This window comes from Helianthus annuus, chromosome 10 (assembly GCF_002127325.2).
Source record: "Helianthus annuus cultivar XRQ/B chromosome 10, HanXRQr2.0-SUNRISE, whole genome shotgun sequence".
Classification (NCBI taxonomy): Eukaryota; Viridiplantae; Streptophyta; class Magnoliopsida; order Asterales; family Asteraceae; genus Helianthus; species Helianthus annuus.
The window spans coordinates 100745131-100757321 of record NC_035442.2 but is presented as its reverse complement, the minus strand read 5'-3'; the positions used below and the strand labels follow the sequence as shown (position 1 = coordinate 100757321).

The 12191-nt window shown below is 40.1% G+C and overlaps 1 long non-coding RNA gene and 1 pseudogene across 1 annotated transcript; both read right to left on the bottom strand.

Annotated features, from left to right (window-relative positions):
* Positions 1-296: 296 nt before the first annotated feature.
* LOC110881391 lies at positions 297-1228 on the bottom strand (annotated as a pseudogene).
* Positions 1229-1259: 31 nt separating this feature from the next.
* LOC118479340 lies at positions 1260-1849 on the bottom strand. The gene is made up of 3 exons (XR_004870655.1): positions 1790-1849; positions 1399-1461; positions 1260-1307 (listed from the first exon to the last, which is right to left on the bottom strand). It is a non-coding gene; the product is annotated as an uncharacterized LOC118479340 (long non-coding RNA).
* Positions 1850-12191: the final 10342 nt, after the last annotated feature.

Here is a 12191-nt window from a genome sequence, read left to right as displayed (position 1 = left end):
TACGGATTTGCAACAAAACCTTGATGTTGGAAAAAGCCCCGTCGGAAACTATTTACTACGCAATTACTACGCAAATTTTAACGTATTTCCTACGGAAATATGGTGTAGGAAATTTGTGACGCCTTTACTACGCATTTCCTATGTTGTATATCAAAAAATTGCAACGCAATTGTGACGGAATATCAAAAAATTGCAACGCATTTGTGACGGAATATTTAAAAAAAAAACAAAAAAAAAACTGGAAAATCCAGTTTTTTTGCTAAAATTTGCAGGAAAATAAGCAAAAAAATACTGATAACCAAATGATACATCTAACGCGTCCTAGAAGACAACTCCAAAGCAGCCCTCATAATGGAAACATTACCAATACACTCAAAACTATAATCGACACCTCCATCTGTCATATCAACAAGAACTTGTTGGGTCGGTTTGTCGTGGTCTTTTGGATTCACAAACTCAGTCACACCAAAGTCTTTTGCTGCAATTCATAATTGATAAAAGAAAATGTTATTAAGCTTACCATCTATTTTGTCATGTGCCATAAAAAAGAGAAAAAATGTATCTAATGCATACCTCGATCAAACTTTCTGTTGTCAATATCTATCCCAATTATACGTGTAGCACCTGCTGCTTTCGCACCCTCTGCTACCTATCAAATGGTATTCGAGTTTATACAGTTTTAAAAGAAACATCCGTATTTATGATAAGTAAAAGATAAATCATCTTTATATACAAACTTACTGCAAGACCAACAGTTCCAAGACCGAAAATAGCAAACATTTATCTTGCTTCAACTTTTGCTGTGTTCCAAACCGCACCAAGACCTGAAGACAAAAATTAGAACCACACAACTAGCTTTTGAATATAACAACAATATGCTGAAGTGAAGAAAAATATACCAGTAGGGACACCACAGCCAAGAAGGCAAACTTTCTCCAAATGAGCTTTAGGATCAATCTTGGTGACACTTTCATCATGCACAACAGTGTATTGACTAAAAGTAGAGGTTCCCATGAACTGATAAATTGGAGTTCCCCCAACTGAAAAACGACTCTTTTTAGCATTCATCATGACACCAACTCCCGTGGCTCCCCTAATTTTTCTCAAGGGGGCAGCTACCCCTGACTATATAGCTTGGTCCGCCCCTGCTCTTTTTTCGACTAAGTTCACAAATCATGAAACATAATACATAACAGATTAAAAATGGAAACAAAAATTACCTGGGCATCAACATAAGTTGACTGCTGTCGTAAACTACAATGAGGATACCTGACGACATACGTTGATCCATACCACCGTAACTGTAACTGTTTCATTTCATTTCACTTTCTCATATCAGCGACTCATATAAGGATTCATAGCAGCAAGCCAGCAATTGAAAACAAGGTTCAAGATTACCTCTACTCTATCAAACATGTCGTCAACGATCAAGGGTTTCCCACTATAGTACGAATCCTGTGCCTAATTCAAATTTAGACAAATTATTAACACCTCAAATAACATATACAAAAGTGAGTTTAAATGTTTTCGGTAGGATTGGATTTGCTATTCAAAATTGGGGGTTGCAGCGTAACTTGTTGCCCATTTGCCTATCATTCTACTGTAAATTTTCCGGTTATTTAAAAATGGAATTGTACGCTAAAAAATTATTATCTCCTAGAGAATTACAATAAACCATATATTATAATATAGTCTATGTGGAGACAATTACCATATATTCTAACAAAAATCATAACTAATATATTATTATATCCAGGAAATCGAATAGAGAAGTCAATTTGATACATACTTGTCGATAAAAAGCCTCTAGAGTTTCTTGACTAGCCCTTTCAATAGGACCAACGAATATACAAGGACCCTCCACCAAAAGTTGAGTTGCAGATTGGCGGTCTTTATCGTTTCGAACTTCAGTCACCCCTTCACCAACACTCTCAACAATCCTGTCATTATTACATCATACAGTAATTTCAGCTTATGCCCTTGAAACAATAACAAAAAGGAAAACAACGTTATAGTTGGATGAAAGCAGATACATATCCAGCAGCCTCATGACCAAGAATACATGGAAACAGACCCTCAGGATCCTACAGGGTAGAAATATAATATATTAATCTGACCCGAATCCTGCGACCTCCTGCCTGCACACAATCCCCACCTCAGGGTCATCAGGAACCTCAGCGAAGTCTGACCCGTGAAGATCATGCATCACCTCCAAGTAGCCACCCTAAAATATAATAAAATAATGCAATTATGAGTTTTATATGATTAGATTGATTATCAGCCACAACTCTCACAACACCCAATAATAAACTCTCACACCCCTCACATCCATTTATCACTCACAGCCCATCACGCGTGAAAACAATCACGGAAACATGCCCATCACTCGTGAACTTTTATGGTGGCGGTGGAAAAATTGATTCATCACTCGTTGAAGTTTGGCCCATCACAAAGAAAAATCAACCGCCCCCAGTCCTCTAAGTAAAGAGATTTGAATGAGTGAGTCAAATAGGCAGTAAAAATGTTTTGATAAAAACATAGAGTGATCAAAATAAATCATCAGATCTAATTAAAAAAAACTTCATCAAGAAACACATCATCATGAACATAAGTATAATTGCAGTCTGTAGATATCAACATAAATAAATATTAGAACATCCTACCCAATCAATAACAATCCCCCACAAAATAGAAAATATAATGCATGTGCAGAATTGTGTTAACCATACAGAAGCAAACAGAAACGAAGATTAGATCAATTTACATCCAATAAATAGCGATCGCCCATAAAGAATTATAAACATTTGATTATGGAAACGTAAACGAAATTGATATAAAATTAAACAGTGATGTAAGAAACTAATAGACGCTTACAGAAATGACATCGATATGAAACGATCCGGATCGTTTTACTGTTGAGATTATTTAGGAAGGGTTGAGGGGATATTAAAGATGATGGCAATTTCAGTGTTCCGTATCGGTGGAAGTGGTGGCAGTTATCAAAAATTACCCCCTATTTGATTTAAATTTATAGTGTCTTATTGATGAAGCAACGCCATGGTTGGCCAGTGGTGTTGATGAAGCGACGCAACGGTTGACTGCGTTCTTGATGAAGCAACGCGATGGTCGGCCGATGGTGTTCTCCACGAAGCGACACAGTGGTTTCAGTAATGGATTACACAGAAAAGTGAAGCAACTTTTTCTATGTTTAGATAATAAAATGAAAGGGTGTGAGTAAAATTAATCAAAAGGTATGACTATTAAATAAATGAGACATAACCCAAGTTGCTAATTGTATAAGGGTATAATGTGATATTATTCGTGAAAACAGTTTATCATTCACTGAAACATGTCTGAAAACAACGAACACTTGTTCAAACAGTTTGATACTCACACCGAATTAAACCGAAATAGACGAAATGAACGATATTCAATCCGAAATGAAACAAATCAAATCAGATAGAAACTTGTTCAAAATACATCGAAAATCAACCGAAACACATCCGATTTCACCGAAACTCGTCCGATTTCAATCACGATTACACGCAGAGCATCCGTAGCTCTGATACCACTTGTGAGTTCAGGATTGGATCGTAAACGATCGCTAGATCTGCGATGACTTCGATTTAACGTGCGGAATCCGTTAACTCGAACCGTAATCGTGCGCGAAAACGTAAATAAACGTAAATAAAATTTCTCAACCTCCTGTTTTCCTATTTTGCTATGAAAAGATAGGTTAATTAATCAGTCTATTATTATCGCAATACATATACGAACTATTATTATGGCAATACATATACAATTACAGTTATGTTATCAATGTACAATCATATCAATAAACCCTAACCCCAACTCAAACACAAACACCACAGCAATTGACAAATTCAAACATAATTTAATTCATTTACAGTCTCGAAACAGTAAATCAAACACGCACGCACAAACGAGCAATAACTGAATTCACATAAAGCTCAATCGATTTACACAACGTACCTTCTCGATTGTTCCAAAACACGAACTCTTCCTTCACGATAGATCTCTCGTTGCTACAGGAACCAGCAACGACTTCCGTTTACAATGGATTAACAAACAGTAATGGAAAAAACGTCGGTTAGTGAAACTTAACTCAAAATGATGAAGAAAAACATCTCTATGTGAAACTTAAATGCAGATTCACTCAATATAAAGAATTAAAACATCGATAAGTGAAATTTAAACGCAGTTTAAGAGAAAATGATGAAGAAAAACATGAAAAAGTGAAATGATACCATGTGAGAACGGGCGGATGATCGAGGAGCAGAGCTGGAAAGTGAATCGGCGGGAGGATTTTCGGACCAGGTCTGTTCGGCGACTTCCGTTCGGCGAATTTGCTAAGGAGTTGGTCGGAGGAGGCTTTGGTGATGTGTTGGACGGTGGTTGTATGGTGGCGGTGCGATCGGAGTAGGCGGAGTAGGGTTTAGATCTGAAAACTTTGAGGTGTTGAATAAATTCTTTTATGTATGGTGTTGGACACTTGGACGGTTATATGAAAAGGTGTTGAATAAATTCTTTTATTGATGTTAAGAAATATGGACGGTGATGTGTTGGACGGTTTTATCATCTGCTCGAAATATCATATATATGAAATGTGAAAATATCTTAAAAAAAAATGTGGCTGCACTTTCAAAATAATTGTAACACATTTTATAACAAAATTATGACAGAATTATGTGTTATTAGCGTTTGTCACTATTGTGTAGCAAATTTGTTTAAAAAATTAGGGGTTTTTTTGTCGTTATAAATGCGTCACAATTTTGTCAAAATTTGTGACGCATTTTTTTTCGTAGCAAAATTCCGTAGTAAATTGGCTACTTTTCTAGTAGTGGGTTTTAATTGAACATATTATCGAAACTTTTATTTAATAATTGATGATTTCATTTGGAAACTCGTATGGGTTCAATGTAATTAGTGGCTCGTTATTGGAATATCACACGCCTAGCAGGGACTTTCCCTAGGTGGTATTTTGGGGGTGTGACAGTTTGGTATCAGAGCCACTGGTTATAGTGAACTTGGTTATAAAAGTGTTTTTATAAAACCAGACTATAACCAAACAGTTCTGAATACGTGAATACGACCATGACACTCAGCTCCAGACTGCAAGGTTCGTCTCTCATATACTCATTGTACTGCGTAACTAGTGAACACTTACATATGATATTGCACGTGATTGCACGTTTAGCACAACAGTATGAATTCATGTATTACCTGCATGTGTTATGTGACTGATAGGGTGGTATTTCCCTAAACATTCATGACTTACGTTTTGTGATGCTCTTTGTTTGCTACTCGAATTTGAGGAACCATTTGACATGAGTTAGGATGAGCTGAGATGAGCATGCAAATCACAATATTATTGTGGGTGCACACATAATAATAAGGTGGGGTGCATGCGAGTCCCAGTGAGGCTTAGCAAGTGAAAAAGGGGTTCCGTTCCGTTATTTGATCGATGTGAAATACAACAGGCTATAGGAGTCGTGGTAGTGATTGTCTCCTACTTGAGCGTGATCTTTTCACTCCTCTCTGAATCCTTTCGAACCTCGATGCTATCGAGTAGTACCTGAACACCCATCTGAACGCCTAGTGAGCTGTGTAGAATGTTAGGTGCTAGTACGAACGTCTCTGAGTTGGATCGCAGCGTTGAACGATTGGTCTATACTTTCCTCACTTACCTTTGGTTGCTGGAACTTAGCGTGTTGACGCCTTAGATCCCTAAGTGCGATCACTTCTGCAACACTCTCGCGACATACTGTGTGATACGCAGTCAACTTGCAAGAACGATAGACAAGAGGGTAAACGTAGTACCTTACCGACTTCAGCATTTGAACGACCCTAGTTACCGGCAACGAACAACAACGATTTGACTCCAATCGAATCCTTAACCCCAGCCAGCGACTCATGGGAGACGACTCTAACGAACCAATCAAAAAAAAAAAAAAAAAAAAAAAAAAAAAATCGATGACGATTGACTGTAGAGCAGACTGTGTAACCGCCCGCACCATGAGTAGTGCCTTAGGACATGGCACAGAATGTGAAAAGATGGACCTTGTTGGTGAAAGGACGCAAGACACCGTTACAGGCAACAATATTAGAGGCAACAGTCGCGGCAACATCAAGGTACTCGTGATCGTAGCTTACAGTATGGAAACGAAGGTGACCTCGACAAGGATTGACTGTGTTAAGTCAAGGTGACGACAACCAAGGGAACGACGGCAGTACTGGAAATTCTCGTGACGAAACAACCCTGGAAATGAAGCTCAATGAAGGACATTTAGTATTGGCATAGGCTACACCAGGCGTAATAGCAACACGATAGCTTCGATGGGTAGCTATTCGCTTCGTCTCTATTCTGTTTAACCCTAATGCTTCTTGAAACCGAACCAGTTGTAGAAGTTGGCTGATGCAAGTCAATTGAAGCCTTATATGTTCGCTGGGACGCAAGCTCGACCCTGGGGGACAGGTGTTCGACATCGACCTTCCTTCTACTACCCCTGATGGTTACAATGCAGTAGTTAGTATGGATTGGTTATTCGGAAATCGCGCAGACATGCCTTGTGAGGAGAAAATTTTGTGTTGAGAATCGTTATTTGTTCTAAAGCAATAGAGTAGTGCAAAAGTTAGCGCAATTTCAGCTATGAAGGCCAGAAGTGTCTATTGTGGGATTACTCCGCTGTGTTAGCAACCGTTACTGATGTTAGTTAAGGAAAAAGAGGAAAGAGGATCCACCAATTGTTCGTGATTCCTCTCGGTTTGCTACCCGAGGAACTTCCGAGCTTACTTCCACAACTGTTAGGCAGAATCTCAGTTTAATCTCACGCCAGAAGCAACCTTGATCACTCGTACTTCATATCATCTTGTACCAGGAGGGATTGCAAGAACTGCCTAATCAACATCAGGAACTACCAGGTGCGGGTATTAGCGATCTAGCTCCTTGTCCTGGGAAGCCCTAGCACTATTGAGGAAGTGAAGGACAAGTCCTATCGTACATATACAGACTACCCCAAGCTGACAAACATAAACCGTCACCCTCTAACTCGCATCGACCACCTGCTAGACCCGCTGCAATGATCAAGCTTCTACTCGGAAACCGACTTTTGGTCAGACTGTCAATTGATGGAAGACCCAGGGGAGGATGACTTCTAACACGGCGTTACAGGCGCAGTACGGTCACTACGATTTTCTGTCCTCGTTGTCTAAGGTTATCCAACACACCAGCAGCCTTAGGGATCACATGAGTAGTATGTGCCAACCCCATCTTATCATATTTGCCAACCGTGTTCATCTTTGACGTTTTGAATCACTTTCAGGAGAAAGGAGCACCATGAATGGCACTTGTGTTTCATCGTATAGCTTCTAGGGGAGGAGCATCTACGTGCGAAGTCTACCTAAGTGTGACTTCAGGATTCGAGGAGAACACATTTTTGGTCATATAAACAATGAAGTGGGAATACACGTGAATCCCACTAAGACCCAATTGGTTAAAAACTAATCGACACCAGAGATTCCTTCGGGAGGCAGCAATTCCTTGGTTTCTCTAGGCACTACCACAGAATAGTAGCAGGATTTTCGAAGTTTGCTCAGCTTTAATCTCTTCAGCACAGCAGAGTGCTGTGTACTTACGAATGACAAAAGAGAATGACATCTTTTCAACCTTTGGAAACCCAACTCAGCAATGCACTAAGCATCGTCTTTACCTGAAGGTACGAGTGATTTAGTGGTAGACTATGATGGTTTGAATCGGAGTCCCAGTTACACAACAATGCAACACGAGAAAGCAATGGCTTAAGGTTTAGCTTACAAGAAGGACTGCACGATACACAATCTGCGATGGAAATCCTAATCTCGGATTTAAGCTGGAGGCATTACTTGGACGGTACCAAATGCGCTACCTAAACCGATCGCAAGGGCCTCCCGTGTACCTTTGTTTCGGAAGAGCTAAACATGTAATGGCAACGCTGAATGGAACTTTTGGATGGTTACGACTGTGAAACTTGAATGTGCTCGAGCTTTGAAGCTCACTATCGACTCTAACCTACCCGATCAGACTCGCTCTGTTCAACCCGAAGCACTGAAGGAGGAAATTTTCAAACTGGGTCCATGCGGGGCATGGAAGAGCAACTTTTGGCGAGTCGGATGATATCCGTTACCTCATGGAATGAATGTGGGTCTCATTATGCGACAACTGAAGGGAACCTGTGTTGAGTGAAGCGCACCAACCTCGATATGCTGGTCATCTAGATTTGATGGAATAGGATAGGATCGAAGAATCTTGTACTGGCAACTAGGCTTGAAAGTCTACACGATGGAGCATATGAACGACGTTTGACTTGATCTAAAGTCAAGGTGGAACATCAGAAACCTTCTGGTTCGTGTCAGTAATCAGAAACACCCATTTGGAGATTGGAACAGACGGCCATGGAGCTTTTCACTAGTTTACCAAAAACTCAGAACGGAAACAATATCACTTGGGTGATCGTTGATTGTCTTACATAACCAGCACACTTAGTTGCAATCAAGGACACTGATGAGTCGACATAGCGTATGAATATTCCTCTGGGAGAGGCGGCTTTTAGGCACGAGGTGCCAACTCCTATTACCTTTAATTTTGAGCTATACCTGATTTATGGCTAGCAATACACAACACCCTTGGCTCACGTCTAGACATGGGCATTGCTTACCACTGAAGGACAACCGGACAGAGTAACTGACCATTTTGACACACAAAGACAATCGGCGAGCAGGTGCGTGGTTGACTTTAGTAAACATTTGGAAGGACACTTATGTTTGGGTGAGCTCTACTGCAGCCGTTACCGTATTAGTATGCATACAGCTCTGTTTGAGGCATTGCAGGGATGATAATCTTCTAGTGGACCGAGGTGGACGACAACCTAATCACGGGTCCAGGACTTGCACTCGAAACTCTTGGGAAGATTGTTTAGATTGGTAATCGTGTGGCGGCAACACGTGACCGTCAGGAAAGCTGATAAGCTTAGGAAACACTGGGAGTTCGCTGTAGGCGAACATATCATAGTCGAAAGTCTCACCCTGGAAGGGTGCGGGGGACTATGGAAAACGTGGCAGGTTTAGCAATTGGGTAACGTTCATGATGTCAATACGTCTCAAATCTATAGAAATGGTTGATCGAGAAAACATTTATGACACCTACTACCCTCGAATTATCTCGTGAGAGTTCGTTGGAGTTCGTAGGAACTCAAGACGTGGACCGGAGTTCACGTGGGAATGCAATCATCGGAGTAAGCTCTAGAATCCTCAGTTGTTTAATCGATTGAGTCAACTCCCGATATCATTGAGGAATTTCGGGACGAAATTCCCTTTCAAGTTGGGGATGATGTGACAACTCGGAGTTCCAAGGTTCTGTGCGCGTGCATGTCACCTTTATTAACGCTCTGTCAGAGGTTGCAATTATATGTTTATGTGTTCGTTAGGTGAAACCCTTATGTGTTGTATGTTCAGTATTGGTATAACTCCGCTGAGCTTAATCTAGATGTGCGATAAATCTGTTTAATATGACACACTTAGGTAAGTGGGCCGCACCCATCACTAATACTATTGGGCCACCATTGTATATTAGATTACTTCCCTGCGTTTTCTGATCGACTCGGCCCACATTAACGTTTGAATCTGGCCACTGTTATGATTTGAGTCCAACCCGAGCCCACACAGTTACCGCATATACATGGGGCCATTTAAAGTCCAATGGAAGGTTGGAAGTGGGCCGGTGGGTTGGGGTTATTGTTCGCGCACACATTTAAATAGCCGGTTTATGTTTGGGCTTCGGCCCACCCTTTCATTTGGTCCGCGTCGGTAGAGTCCAAGAACTCTTTATGTGGTATACATTAGAATACGTAATATAGTTATGAAAACATGGAAACCCTACACCTCTCTAGATGGCGACGGCAGAAGAGACCCCCCCCCCCTCTCGTGAAGCTTTGTGTCGTGTTCATCTTATACCTTAACTCCTTCGGTTAGTATTACTACTATGTTATTATTTGCTTCTTGGCTCAATATCCTATAACATTACATGTGAGAGACCTAGGGAGTGCAGCCAAGTAGATAAGAATCACTTTAGGTTATCGACCAGTGTGCTCATATGTGCATGTGAATTATCAGGAAGCATGTGATGGTGGTTATGTGTGCAACTTGTTAATTAGAGTAGATATAGTCTGCTAACTGTTCTAATTAATCGATGACCTAATGATTGTGTTCAATGATTGAGTGCAATTTGTTAATTGGAGGGTATCGACTTCGGCCCACCCTTTCATATGATAACATTTTCTAGAGATAACAACTAATACAACTCAAACAATAAACTTTTGATTTAATGGTATTTGATTGGACCTCAACATATTCCTCATGCAGTGTGATGTGATGACCAACAACTTTATAAATCACATGCAATTCTGACAAGTTATTGAAAAATGGTTGACTATTATGAATCCATATCAAATCACCTGCAAATTGAAAAGATCTAATAATGATATGGACCGCATACAACTGTGAGACACATACATGCACATAAAGAGAAATATTAGTTGGGCTTGATGATTAATAACAGGGCCTGTCTGACCATAGGGCCACACGCCTCAATAGGCGACACACTATGCTGGGCCGTGCAAGGGGTGTGGGGCCGGAGAACTTTAGGGGTTGCAAAAGTCGATTGGGTCTTTGAACATGTTAAACTGTTATCTTAGATTACATATCAGATTTGAATACATAAATTACTTTTGCACGAGTAACGGAAAGGTCGTTGTGTTGAACGGGTAAATTATGAGTGGCATTACATCAAACATTGTGTCCTATTGTAATGGGTTGTAATTTCGTGTTGGGCCGAACCCCTTTTTAATTAGTCGGGACGCACATAATCAGACATGCCATAATGGATTACCAAGTGGTGTTAGCTTAATACACTTGTGACACGAAATTACCTGTGGCTTAAATTGCTTAATGTGTAATATGTGAACTTGTATGTAAACCGAACTATTTGATTGTGCCATTAGGAAATACGAACTTGTGACGTAAGTGTGTTTATCGCTCGTACACTTGTGGTGATAGTAGTAATGATTTGTGATGTACTTGCTTGTTGTTGGTGTAATACGTGACAACCTATGTGGTGCAATATGAATATAAACTGATCATTGTTGGTACACAATGGTAGGACGTGTTTGATCGACTATTAAACAAGAAATTAATCTTACCGAGCAAACCAAAGGTGAGTTCACTACATTCGAGCATGCGTCCCAGTGGTTGGGGACAGTCAGTGGGTATTCCATGGGGGGAATGAGTCTTTGGGTAAAAACGAGTATATTGGTTAATGATCTCACCTATCATCATTTGTAAGTCCCTCATCGGGTATTAGTTAGTAGCGCTACTTAGGTTTGGCACCCTCACCCCGTGCCTGTAGAGGACGGAGGTGAACTAATGACCCAGTCTGGCCCAGTACTGGATAGGAGTACGTGGGAAGGGCAGTCGTGTATTCAGGAGCCGTCATTGTTCGGAAATGAGATATTAACAATATTACTTGCACTGGTTATTGAACTGTTTTACATACATCCGGTAACAAACATTTTCTAAAACTGTGAACTCGCCAGCTTTGTCTGATACACTTGTTACATGCTCGCAGGTCGTTAGATATCTTGGATTGGGAACTTGCTGTCTGGAGTAGCAGGAGTGGTCATGGGTCGTACTGGATGCATTCGAGTGATCGAATTATGGATATCTTACATTGGTTTTGAAACGGTTTAACTTTGGTTTACTATTTGCTTCCGCTGAACATGTTGGGTTTTAATTGAACATATTATCGAAACTTTTATTTAATAATTGATGATTTCATTTGGAAACTCGTATGGGTTCAATGTAATTAGTGGCTCGTTATTGGAATATCACACGCCTAGCAGGGACTTTCCCTAGGTGGTATTTTGGGGGTGTGACACTGTGTATAGGCCTATATGCGGCGTATATAAAGGGTAGTTTTTTTAGAAACATTTTATACATTATTTATGGTGTTAGGAAAGTTTTATAATAAGTACTTTAAAATAAATAAAATAAAAAACATTGTTAAATATTGTATCGTATACTATAAGTCTCGTATAGGCTTATGAATGTAGTATTGTATCACATAGTGTAGTATAAGTCTC